The sequence below is a fragment of the Pinus tabuliformis genome, chromosome 3_2 (assembly GCF_031772625.1).
Source record: "Pinus tabuliformis cultivar Carrire ecotype Pingquan chromosome 3_2, CPIR1, whole genome shotgun sequence".
Lineage (NCBI taxonomy): Eukaryota > Viridiplantae > Streptophyta > Pinopsida > Pinales > Pinaceae > Pinus > Pinus tabuliformis.
In genome coordinates this window covers 876,746,194-876,759,907 of record NC_142302.1, presented here as the reverse complement: position 1 = coordinate 876,759,907, position 13,714 = coordinate 876,746,194, and positions in this window count along the sequence as shown.

Below are 13,714 nucleotides of genomic sequence, written 5' to 3'. Positions count from 1 at the left end.
CTACAATTTGTCTCTCTAACTAGCAGCCTAGATCTGCAAGGTATCCATACTCAATTCTGTTCAAAATAAGTTCTTTATACTCCCTGTAGGCTGCCTTAGAACTGCGACTAGGCTGCTCCCAGAATCCACACTAAACACAGAGAAACCCTCTCCTAAATCTATGCTCTTTGCCTCCTACAGGTCTGCAAAATTCAAGTCTGAGTTCTTTAGGTTGATGTTCCTTGTTCAACGTTGAAATCTAGCCCAAACAATGAACTTATGTCCTCTTCAACCTCCTTTCTTGCTTCTGTTCCTCTTATGCGAATTGATCACTAAAACTAATGGATTAGGAAATGAATCTCGGATAGTATAAATAGGTTTCTTTGTAATGACAACCAAAAAGCCATGTCCCTATTTGGAAGCTGACTTTTGTTCTTGTGCATAGGTCGACTCAATGACAGGGTTAATTTCCTTAACTTAAAAATTCATTATCTCATAAACTATTGGGAGTTTCGACGCAAGTAAGGGATCATTGGAAAGGAAAAATTATATTCTACAAGATGGTATAGGAATCATTTTGGAAGGATTCCTCTAAGGTGGTAAAAAATATTTTTCTTTATGACTGTCCTTAATTTTTGTGCATAAGAAATTTGGGACAACATGGATTCTACATTGTTTCATCATTGGATCATAGTCATAAATCATAGGATCATAGTGTCATCATGTAGGGCATCCATGTCATCATATAGTCTTCCATCATCAAGATCACCGGAGGTAGGGACATTTAAGGTTATGGCTTCACACCATCATCAAGACCATCAAAGGTAAGGACATCATCTAGTCCTTCATCAAGTGTGATCAAGATATGTCATCAAGGTCATCAAGGGCTTCTATATCATCAGGGGCATGATTGATACTTCTTGTCTTATACATGATTGAGCAAGAGTTATAGTAATCCTCTGGCATCTTCAAGAATATTTTCCATCCCGACCACTGCCATATTGACATCAATGACAACCTATATTAATAATCTCCCCCTTTGTCATTGATCTAAATATTTTTGCCCTTTCAAACATTCTCTCCCCCTTTGACATCAATGGCAAACGGGGTGCCCAAGAACTCCCCCTATCAAGTTACTCCTTTTCTTCACGACTAGTAGTTCTTCATAGGTATGTTACTCCCCCTGACATGGTGCTCTTCTTTCTGGCAATGTGGTTCATGATATGTTTGCATTTCTTCATGTGGTGAACCAGCTTCTCCTGCCTGCACAACCTCCTCTGGCTTAGGAAAGATTACCTACTTAGTTGATCAAGTGGAATACATTGTAACAACAATCCATCAGATAGATAAGAGATCGTGTTCTTCTATGGAGCTACTCTCGAGAGATGATCTATCAATGGATGATTGTCCATGTGGCTCATCAAGGATTTCATAGGGCCCATTCACGGATAGCTTCTGCAAGAATGCTTAATCATCATAAGCTCCCCCTAACTGTATGCATGGTATTCCTTTTAGCAGAGTCTCCCCATCAAACACTGGGAATATTAAGGATAACTTCATCAGGTCAACAACATGTGTTGTTGGCTGGAGTGTTCAAGAGACTTCCGGATTGTATTTGCTTCCTTCTCCATACTTGTGTAACTTTCTTCTCTGGCATTGTTCTTCCTTGCGTAGGGGCCCAAGTCAAGTTACAATCACGTGACATAAGTCTAATGTTATGACACTTGAAGCATTCTTTGTTGTTCATGAATAAGAATTCATTACTTCTTCTTGCAAAATTTCTTCTTGGATATTGACGGGGACCATTATATTTATCTTTGTGATATGCCCTACAATCTTTTGCCATGTGCCCAAAGTTTGTACAAGAATAGCAATAACCAAGAAATATACTTTGGTACTTGGGAGAAGAAGGTTTCCTTGATGTAGTTCTAAAGTATTTTTGCCTTGGGATCCTTTGATGATAACCTTTGCTTCTTGCATCCTTGACACCATCTGCATTTCTTCTTGGAGTAGGAATTCTTCCAATGTCAACTTGACTCTTGCCTTTATTGGGAGCATCAACATTTCTTCCGGGCTTCTTCACATCCTTGTTGTTTGAAGCATTATCATTCTTGCTTGAGGATTCACCTGCATAGCCAAGACCTGATTTATCAAGGGGAGACCTTTGATGACTTAAGATGTCATCTAGGGTTTGAGAGCTTTTCAACTTCTTATTCAGCGAGTCAACTTCCTTTTTAAGAAAGACAATTTCTCCTTTCAACTTTTCACAATCTTCATCTTTCATAACTAGTTGCTTCTTCATTTCTTCCATCATCTTGGTTGCTTCACATGATTGGGCCTCAAGAGAAGTGATTTCTTATTTTAACTTGGTGATGTCATGATCCTTTTCTTCAAGTTGGCATATCACGGTGTTTCTCTCTTTTTCTGCTTCATCATTAACTTGTCCTTCTATGAATGTCAAAGCTTACATCGCCTTCTCAACTCCTAGTGCTTGTTTCCTTGCTTCTTCTAGTTGAGATCTAAGGGAGGAGACCTCTTCCTTGTATTGACCAATCTCGGCTTCAAGTTGGTTCAAGCTCTTGCGCCTTTGTGCAAGGTGGCTTGACAAGGTATCTTCCTGTTTCTTTGCCTTATCCAATTGATTTGTCATGGATATGAATTCTTCAAGATGCTTTCTCTTGTTTTGATGAAATTCTTCCTTAATCTTGGTGAGCTCCTCATCTCTTTCTTGTACTTGAAGCTTGACAAGGTCAAGCTCCTTCCTTTCCTTGTCCTGGTCACCAACTTGCACTTTCTTCTTAAGTTCCTCATTTTCCTTTTTCAAATTGTTAATCTCTTCCATGGCAGCCATAAGTTTAGTGAGGAGATCTTCTTCAAAATCTTCTTCATTCTCTTCATCTTCTAGGTCTTATTTAGCCTTGATGTCGTCACTCTTATCTTTAGCTTCCTTGATGGGCTCTGGATTTCCTTCTTGTTTTCCATCATTTTCTTGACTAGAGATCATTGTTAATGCTCCTTTTGGGTGAAGATCATGAAGTTTATCCCATTTGCCTTTTGCTGACGAGCATTTTTCAAAATTGGTCTTCATAGAATCAGGTAGCCCATTCAAGATTGCTTTTATTTCTCTTGTATTATGTTCCTTGGATTCTCCATCCATCAAGCTATCAACAATCACTGATTTCTAGACTTCAATGCCTTGAGTCTTTAATAAATTCCTCATTTTTTTCCTCCCATTGATCAAAGTTTCCATTGAATAATGGAGCCTTCACAAATTGATTGACTTCAATTTCGGTGGTTGAGGGAGACACATCTTTAGGAGGATTGGAGACTTTCTTCCTTGGCTTTTCCATTTGTGTTCTAATGATCAACCTTAAAGATGTTAGGCTTTTGAGTGAAGGTACTGGCTCTGATACCAATTGTTGGAAATACTGGGGGGGGAGAATCAATATTCCTTTTCAATTGTTACTTTTACCAGTTAGATCATTTATATTTAGAACAAAAAATGAATAATAAGAATAAATTCTTTTATTAATTTCTTTTTCACAATAAATCAAGTACAATGTATATAGGGCTCCAACCCTAGATGAATACACCGATCTTCAATCTCCCAGGCTCCAACCTGTTACCAAGCACCAACTTGGACTTTTATGAGGCTCTAACCTCTAGGGCACTGATCATATCTTCTCAAGGCACCAACCTTGTGTTTAGAGGCTCCAAGCCCTAGGGCACCAACCCTTCTCTGGTACAGGGTCCGACCTGGCTTCTTGAGGACACCAATCCTCTAGGGCTCCAACCCTATCCTCCAAGGCACCAACCTTGTCTTTTCGAGGCTCCAACCCACTACAATACTTTGTCAAGATATGTTTGGTAGTAACTCACGGCTCCCAATGTCTTCTTCAACAAGCCCTGTCAATTTTCAGCTATCCCTTCACTTTAGTCTCCATGTCTCGTCATCAATGACAAGCTTGTTCTCTTAGAAGGTGTCATCACTGCTCTTCATCGTACCCAAACAATTATCTCCAAAGTCACCTCATGATGACTTCAACACATCATGGTCTCCAATGATGTCAAGATCAGCTTCTACAAGTCTTCCAAATATCTTCAAGTATCCTTCAACTATGCTTTTGGTGATGTGTCAAGGAAAGCCCAAAGTTTAAATTGTCTTCAATAGGTTGCTCCAAGAATGTCTTCACAGAGCTTCAAATATGATGGCTTCAATAATCCAATCAAGCCTCCAACAAGGAACTGCTCACATGCCCAAGCCTTTACATGTCACTTAACTTATTCACCGCCCACTAGTCTGAGTGACTATGCAATTGACTATCCACAGGTCCGGGCTAGAGTACAACCACCTCTTAACAAATCCTCTGAGCTTCTATACACAAGCTTACAGATCTAGTTTAAAGAATTGACCACAGATAACTGAGCCTCAATTTGCTGCAGGTCCAAGTGACACCACAGTTCTAAGTTATTTGATTGATCCTTCAAAAAGGTTCTTAAATGATGCTTATAAACTGTTATACAAGTCTTCAAGGTCTTCAACAAGGATTGCTACTAATCTGTGATCAAGGTCTATAAGTTGTCAAGATCTGCTACTCCCGCAATTTGATATCTGCAATTCTCAACTAACCTGAAGACTGCTCCTTCACCTGAGGTAGGCTATCCCATGAAAATACCACAGAGGTGATTACTCAAAATCTCATGAAAAAATCACAAAGATGATTATTCCAAAGTGTCATGAAAATCTGTTCTTGGAGGCTGAAACTTTGAGATTTCCACAGGTCCGGAAATGTCATAGATCCATGAGCTATTGTTGATCACAGGTCTGCAATTTGTCTCTCTAACCAATGGCCTAGATCTGCAAGGCATCCATACTCAATTATGTTCAAAACAAGTTCTTTATACTCCTTGTAGGCTGCCTCATAATTGTGGCTAGGCTGCTCCTGGAATCCACACTAAACACAGAGAAACCCTCTCCTAAATCCGTGCTCTTTGCCTCTTGTGGGTCTGCAAACTTTAGAACTGATTTCTTCAGGTTAATGTTCCGTGTTCAACGTTGAAATCTAGCCCAAACAATGAACTTCTGTCCTCTTCGACCTCCTTTCTTGCTTCTGTTCCTCTTATGCGAATTGATCACTGAAACTGATGGATTAGGAAATGAATCTCGGACAGTATAAATAGGTTTCTTTGTAATGAAAACCAAAAAGCCATGTCCCTGTTTGGAGGCCGACTTGTGTTCTTGTGCATAGGTCAGCTCAATGACATGGTTAATTTCCTTAACTTAAAAATTCATTATCTCACAAACTGTTGGGAGTTTCGAGGCAAGTAAGGGATCATTGGAAAGGAAAAATTATATTTTATAATATGGTAAAGGAATCATTTTGGAAGGATGCCTCTAAGGTGGTACAAAATATTTTTCTTTGTGACTATCCTTATTTTTTATGCATAAGAAATTTGGGACAACAACGCTTCTCCATTGTTTCATCATTGGATCATAGTCATAAATCATAGGATCATAGTGTCATCATGTAAGGCATCCATGTCATCATATAGTCTTCCATCATCAAGATCACTGGAGGTAAGGACATTTAAGGTTATGGCTTCACACCATCATCAAGACCATCAAAGGTAAGGACATCATCTAGTCCTTCATCAAGTGTGGTCAACATATGTCATCAAGGGCTTCTAGATCATCAGGGGCATGATTGACACTTCTTGTCTTATACATGATTGAGCAAGAGTTATAGTCATCCTCTAGCATCTTCAAGAATATTTTCCATTCCGACCGCTGCCATATTGACATCAATGACAACCTAGATTAATAATCTCCCCCTTTGTCATTGATGTAAATATTTTTGCCCTTTCAAACATTCTCTCCCCCTTTGACATCAATGGCAAATGGGGTGCCCAAGAACTCCCCCTGTCAAGTTACTCCTTTTCTTCACGACTAGTAGTTCTTCATAGGTATGTTACTCCCCCTAACATGGTGCTCTTCTTTCTGGCAATGTGGTTCATGATATGTTTGCATTTCTTCATATGGTGAACCAGCTTCTCTTGCGTGCACAACCTCCTCTGGCTCAGGAAAGATTACCTACTTAGTTGATCAAGTGGAAGACATCTTAACAACAATCCATCGGATAGATAAGAGATCATGTTCTTCAATGGAGCTACTCCTGAGAGATGATATACCAACGGGTGATCGTCCATGTGACTCGTCAAGGATTTCATATTCATGGATAGCTTCTGCAAGAATGCTTAATCATCATAAGCTCCCCCTAACTGTATGCATGGTCTTCCTTTTAGCAAAGTCTCCCCAGCAAATACTTGGAATATCAAGGATAACTTCATTAGGTCAACAATATGTGTTGTTGGTTGGAGTGTTCAAGAGACTTTCAAATTGTATTTGCTTCCTTCTCCATACTTGTGTAACTTTCTTCTCTGGCATTGTTCTTCCTTGTGTAGGGGCCCAAGTCAAGTTACAATCACGTGACATATGTCCAATGTTATGAGAGTAGGGAGGAGGGTAGGTAGGGGAGGGAGGGTGTGGGGTGGGAGTAAGGAGAAAGGCGATGGGGTGGGGCCGAGGGAGGAGGGCAATTTTATTTATTTATTTATTTTTAATTAATTTATTATTATTATTTTTTAATTGTTTTCATTTTATTTTTGTTTTTTAATTTTTTAATTTTATTTTAACTTTTTTTATTTAATTTTTGTTTTTGTAATTATTTAACCATTTTTTTTTAAATGAGGTTTTTTTTTTTTTTTTTTTTTTTTTTTTAACTTAACCTTGGCCATGGGGTGGCGGGGAGAATTTTATTTTTTATTTTACATGGTATGGTTACTTTTTTTTTACATTTTGCAGTTTTTTTTAATGTCATTGCTATATATTTTTATATTTGATTTTTTTGTTTTTTTGTTTTTTGTTTTTTTGTTTTTTTTTTTTGTTTTTTGTTTTTTGTTTTTTTTCCTGGTGGTTCACAGGCACCATTGGTCATTGGGTAGCCACAACGTCCACAGTAATTCTGGGCAGATCGACCTCAAAGGGGGATCACATCCCCTCGGCCTATGTACTAACCTGACCCCAAGGGCTTTCGGATAGAATCGACCCTGTGACCTCCCGTATGGTGAGGCACTGATTTGACCAGTTGAGCTAACCCTTGGGGCTTTTTGTTATGTTTTTTTATGTTTTATTACTTATTATTTTATTTTATTTTTATTCAATATTTGAATTTTTGTTTGTTTTTGTATTTTTGTGTTTTTTTATTGTTTTTTTCAATATTTGAACTTTTGTTTTCTTATGTATCTTTCACACACACACACATATGTTGTAGGGTCTGTGTCGATGCTTGTCTAGCAACCCGATCCCATTATGTGCAATTTGATTGTTGATTTTAAATTTTTCATTATAATGAATCGAGTCTGCCCCACAATGTGTTAATTTCATAGTTGATCTTTAAGTTTTCATTACAATGGGTTGAGCTCACCTACAATGCGTGTCAATTTGATAGTTGATTTTTTTTTTTTGCAATGTATCAAGTTGTCTTAGGCTAAGATTTTAAAATCATTATACATTTAACATTTAAAAAAATTACTCTTGGTATAATAACTCTTTCATTGAGGTGTTCATTTTTAAAAAAGAATTAGTCATAATTTTTTTCCATAATGTCATGCTTGAAATATTTTGAAAACTTAAGATTGTTTTGTAGTCATAATATTTGGTTTTAATTCCATTTTTAAAAAATTGTCAAGATGTTAATGTTTTTCTAAATCATGATATTTTATCTTTAAATATATGGTTGAAAACAGTTATAAGTATTTTTTCTTAGCACCATGTCTGAAAATTGTTGGAATTATAAGGTTTTTCAAATAAGTGATATTTTAAATTTAATGTCGTGTTTAAAAATCGTTGGAATTTTAAGGCTTTTCAAACACGTGATATTTTATCTTTAATGACATGCTTGAAAATCATTGGAAATTTAAAGTTTTTCAGAGTCATGATATTTTATTTTTAACGTCATTATTAAAAAATGTTGAAAATGTGCCTTGAAAAAAAAATACGTTATTACGACATCAACACTTTTCGATTTCAAGGTGTTTTTTGCACCAAACAAAATGACTTTTATTGTTTTTTACTGTTATTTTTAAAAAATATTGAAAATTTACTTTGAAAAAAAAATGGTGATGCAGAATCAACACTTTTTATTTTTGGGTTGTTTTTTCATGTTTTTTTGGGGTTTTTGGGCTCGAGTACCTGTTTTGAGGTAATAGTTCCCGTTTGATTGGTAACTATGTTTCATCCCCTTTTAGTTTATTGAGTCATCTTTGTCTTGACATCATTTTGCCCCATAGGATTTTGTCACAAAGACTTTGTGGCCTTCACCCCTAGTTTCCTTTAGGGCATCTTACTCCTCCCCGTCAAGTTAGAGTTCATCTTCCTAGTCCTCCATTGAGTCCCCATTCTGACTTTGGTTCTGCTGATTCTTCCAATTCTTCCTTTGATTCTGCGTCTTCCCAACCCCATACCGCCACCATGTCAGGCACCAACGTGGGTGTAGGAAACCAAGGTGGTAACCAAGGTAACCCCACAGGCAGAACCTCCGCTGGTATGGTCACTAACCTCCCATTGATCCCTTATATGGCTGCGCTAAGCCTCCCTGATTTCAACCATCTCATCAACGACCCTCTTCTTCATGACCCTAGTTGGCCTGCTATGCCTACCAAGCTTCCTTCTGACATCCCCAAGTTCAAAGGTAATCCTAGAGAAGATCCCACAAATCATGTTCACTCATTTCATATGTGGTGTTCATCTAATTCCATCACTGAAGACTCCATTCGTCTTCGTTTGTTCCAACGCACCCTTACTAGAGTTGTTTCCAAGTGGTATGTGGACTAACTGCATGCCTCCCATTCCACATTCGCAACTCTAGCCAAACATTTTCTATTATACTTTTAGTTACCTCTCCTATATGATACTGGTACTGAAATCTTGACCTCTTTCCATCAAAATTTTTCCACCCGCCTATTTGACCATGTTCAAGAATGGCATAGAAGGAGGAGCATATGTAAAGCTCCTAAATTTGAAGACCATGTCTATATGGATTGGTTCCTTAAATCGCTTTTGGCCCCCATTAGTAAATATGTCGCCTCCCACTTCCCCCAGTTTGAGGAAGAAGCGCTCCAAGTAGCTTTGAAATATGACCTGATCTATGCACAATTAGGATATGTTTATACTGTCATTCCCGATCTGCCTCAACCTGGTGCTACTAATGCGCTGGGGGCATCTCATGCCACTGATGGTATCATTGGGTCTATCCCACATCCTCCATCTCCACCATATTATCAACCTCACATGACCTATGGTCAACCCCAGGGGGGAACCAGTTCCACTTACACCTATCCCCCTCCTATTCCTCCTCATGGCAACCCTTTCCAAGGTTCAAGCATGTCATACCATATCTCCACCCACATCAGCTGATGTTAGGGCTAGTTGTTGCTTCACCTAGTTATCACAATGTTATCGCCAATCCTTTCTATCCTTATACATCACCTCGTGCTCCATCCCCTCCAACACTAGCACCCTAACCTCCCATGCCTCCTCCAGCTTTTCCATAACAAAAACCACCTCCTCAAAGTCAAGTGTATGCTCAGTAGAGTGAAACCATTCCCCCCGAGCCCAAGCGAAAAAATAAGGGGAAGGGTAACCAAAACCAACCATCTTAAGGTAACCAAAGCAACTAGGGTCCACTACCTTATGCCCCTTAGGGTAACTAACCTACTCTCGCAACCCAGCAACAGAGTGAACAACCCAAACAAAACAAGTCTCTTCGTACGAATAAACCTTGTGCCTATTACGGAGTATATGCCCATTATACTCATGAATTTCCCATGTTAACTCAGACGCGCCAAGCATGAGAAGCTCAAGCAGCTGCTTCTAGAGGACCTCAACCCATTGCTCCACCTCCTCCCCCTTTTGCTTCATCACAACCTATTGTGCTAACCAATCCTTTTCCCTATAACTGCCCAACCCACACAAAGTAATGCAGCTCCTCAAACTTCACAATCTAGACTGAATAATTACCAGATTCTCATGATGTTTTCAACACCCAACAAGTCAACCTCCAGACTTGGTCGCGCCAATACGACAAGCCCTCTACAAAGTCAATGTCTGATTCCAGACCCTAAGTATCCATTGAGCGTCTATCATCACCAAATGGTACCTTACAAATCCCTCTACCTAAAATCAAGGTCCCCCCCAAGATCCCCAGAGGTTCATTATGTCTAAATACTACTTTTGCTAAAGTTACCCATACCTATAGTATAATAGATGACTTGGTGCAGTCCCATACTGCAATGTTAACGTTGGAAGTCCTCTAGACGTGCCCATCCCAACAAAAATCTCTACTCTCTTCTTTAGGAGTTGTGGATCCTTCTGATGATCACTTGATTATCTTTGATGTTGACAAAGTGGAATATCCCCCCCTTCCTTCCTCAATTTCCTTTCAAATACCAATATCCATAAAGAATGCCATAATCCAGCGATATATCATAGACGAAGGTGCCTCCACATGTGTGATGGACACTAGTGTTTGGAAGCAACTTGGTTCCCCTAACCTGTCCCCATCCACTATCACTCTCCATGCTTGGGACGTTCATCCCTCACAGCCCCTCGGTTTGTATCACAACTGTCTTATCATCGTTTCTGGCAAGATTGTCTTAATTAATATTGAAGTCATTGATGCCCCACTAGATTATAATATCTTGTTGGGTCGTAGTTACACCTATACCATGTTCGTTGTCACATCCGTTGTGTTTCTCAAGATGTGCTTTCCCCACAATGGAAAGATGGTCACTATCGATCAACTGACATACTATGACCCCCAGTCTCAGACATCTCCTCATATTGTGACTATCTCATTGATGACTGATAGTAAGACTATTACTTCCCTTACCGATGTGTCTCCTGGAGTCTATAAAGATTCCACGTTGCTTGGGGCTTATTATGGCTCACCGCCTACTCCTTCTAAGCCCAGCTCATCTAGCATTTGCATGCTTCAGGCATCACAGGCTGCTCAAAAGTGGTATGGTACACCTTCCCAACAACCGACTCCTTCGCAACCTCCTGCTCCTAACTCAACTCAACCTTCAGGTATAATTCTCCCCAACTCATTTCCTTCCACTCGTATCTCTCCCACCCTTTTTCATCCTGAAACCGTTCCCCCTAGTCTTAACCATCTTAGAGAAGTTCCCCCCAGGTCATTACCCTTCTGGTCAAATAGCTTTCTTATTCCCACCTCCTGGAATCTATTATGCCCCTGTTATGGCTACATTGAGTTTACCTAACGTTACCCTGGGGATCCTAGTCTGATACATTGATCCTCCCGCAAATACTCCTCCTACTAAAATCAAACCTTACACAACTTTGACCCCAGTTCAACAAATTGTTCCTGTCCCTTCCTTCACTTCAGTTGCACAACAACCTCAACAGGAAGCCAGAGTTGTTGCGAAAGCATTTGATGAGGAGGGAAAAGCTGAGAAAAATGGAACCAAAGACAAGGCACCCCAAACAACTCCTGCTCCTCCTCAGCCTACTCCTCCACGCGCTTTGTGTGATGTTGTTGGGCATGCCACCAATAATTGTCCTAAGCTCCCTCTTATTAAGAATGTGGTGCCTGATACCTTTCTTGACTCTAACATTGATCCAAACTTAAATAAGAATGCAAAAATTACAAATATAACCATACATACAAAAATGTATCAGAAATAACACTTCATTTCATTAATATCATAATACTGAAATATGATTACAAACATAATGGAAATAAATTAGCTTGAGGGATGGTAGCTTATATATGAGAAGAGATGTGGCGACTACATGCCTCTGAACTATGTTACAATGAGGCTCCAAGGCCTATTTATTATTGAGAAACAATGGAAAACCCTAAATATCTAGAAACCTAACCCTAGGAGATGAAGCACCAAAATTGTGGGCCTCGTTTGGGTAAATTGGTACATCAATTTCCCAGGGTTGTAACTTTGGCATTGGATCTTCGTTTGGCTATCATAATACCTCGTTTCGAAGATCTCCATGGAGCAAGAAGTAATGGTTTCCTTCCTTTCCTTGATGTCCTCATTTCGAGGAAGGATGATGGCTCGTTCTCCCATGAGGTGTTTCGGAAGAAAACTCATACTGAGCAATATCTTCATGCCAAATTTAATTATTTCCTTGCTCAAAATCTAGGTGTTCTCAATACGTTAGCTACTCGTGCATTGAGTATTTCTGACGAAGACCACCTTTCCAAAAACAAAACCCATCTCCTTAATGTCTTTTTTAATAATGGATATAGTAGGCAACAAGGTATTAAATATTTCCTCAAAGCTAACCAAGGTCCTAAAGTTAAGAAGGACCCCAGTGATCATAATTCAAGGCTTCATCTCCCTTTCATCTAAGGGACCATAAATAGGATTGTGAGAATCCTGAGGAAGTATAACGTTCCCTCAACCTTTAGACCCCTCAACACTATTAGAAGTTCCTTAAAATCTGTTAAAGACCTAATAGACCCAATGCATATGAAAGGTGTTTATGTTATCCCATGTTCTTGTGGAACCTCATACATCAGTGAAATTGATCAGTCTATAAATAAGAGGATTAAGGAACACGCAACTGACATCGAGCATGGGAGAACCCACTCTTCAACCTTGGATGAACATGCTGAGAAGACAAAGCATCATATCTGCATTGAGGAGGCTAAGGTTATTGCAAATGTTTCTCATTTTCATCACCGTAAATTTAGGGAAGCCATTGAAATTGAGAGGAGATTGAGTAATCTAAACATGGATGATGGATTTAAAATAAGTAGTTGTTGGATCCCAACCCTTTCCTCTTAGTCGTTCCCCTTCTTGATCCGATGGTTTTGTCAATTTCCTTGAATTTCCTTTTTTCCTTGATTTTGGTTTCTTCTGTTTTCTCCCCCTTGGGTTTATTCGTTCTCCTTTGTTTCCTTTTCCTTTTTATTTTATATTTTTATATATTATTTTTTATAGATTTTAATTTATTTTATTTTCTTAATTTAACTTAGGTATTTATAATTTAGTCAGTTTTCTTAAGCTTTGTAATTAGTATAAGTTTTCCGATTTTTGATAATTTTCCATAACCTCCATTTTTATAAAATAGGTTTTATTTCCTCACCCTTTATATATATATAATTTGACTCATTTCATTACTTAAAGAGAATATATATATATATATATATATATATATATATATATAATTTGACACACACACACACACACACACATATATATATATATATAATTTGACTCATTTCATTACCTAAAGAAATTATGTTCCCCTGATTCTTATTCAAGTTACAGTTAGTTTGGGAATCTAGGTTTTTTAATTCATACATATTTATATGTATTTAGTTATTTTGCTCATAATTAAAATATTATTTCTCTTAGTTTATACTAACATATTTTCTAGTCTAGGTATAAAAAGAGAAAAATAAAATAAAATAATATTTATTGTTATAAATTTGACTTAATTATTTAAGTTAGGATTAAATTAATTCTTCCCCTATTTTTTGACCTAGTGAAAAGTAGCCGTTTTTATAACCGTTTTTTATAGTCGTTTCTTTTTAGCCGTTGGAAGGATTTGTTTATGTATTTAACCCCTGATTCTTCATCTTGTCCTGACGATGAACCACACTTGTTGGTTCGAAATGCGTAGATAAATTCT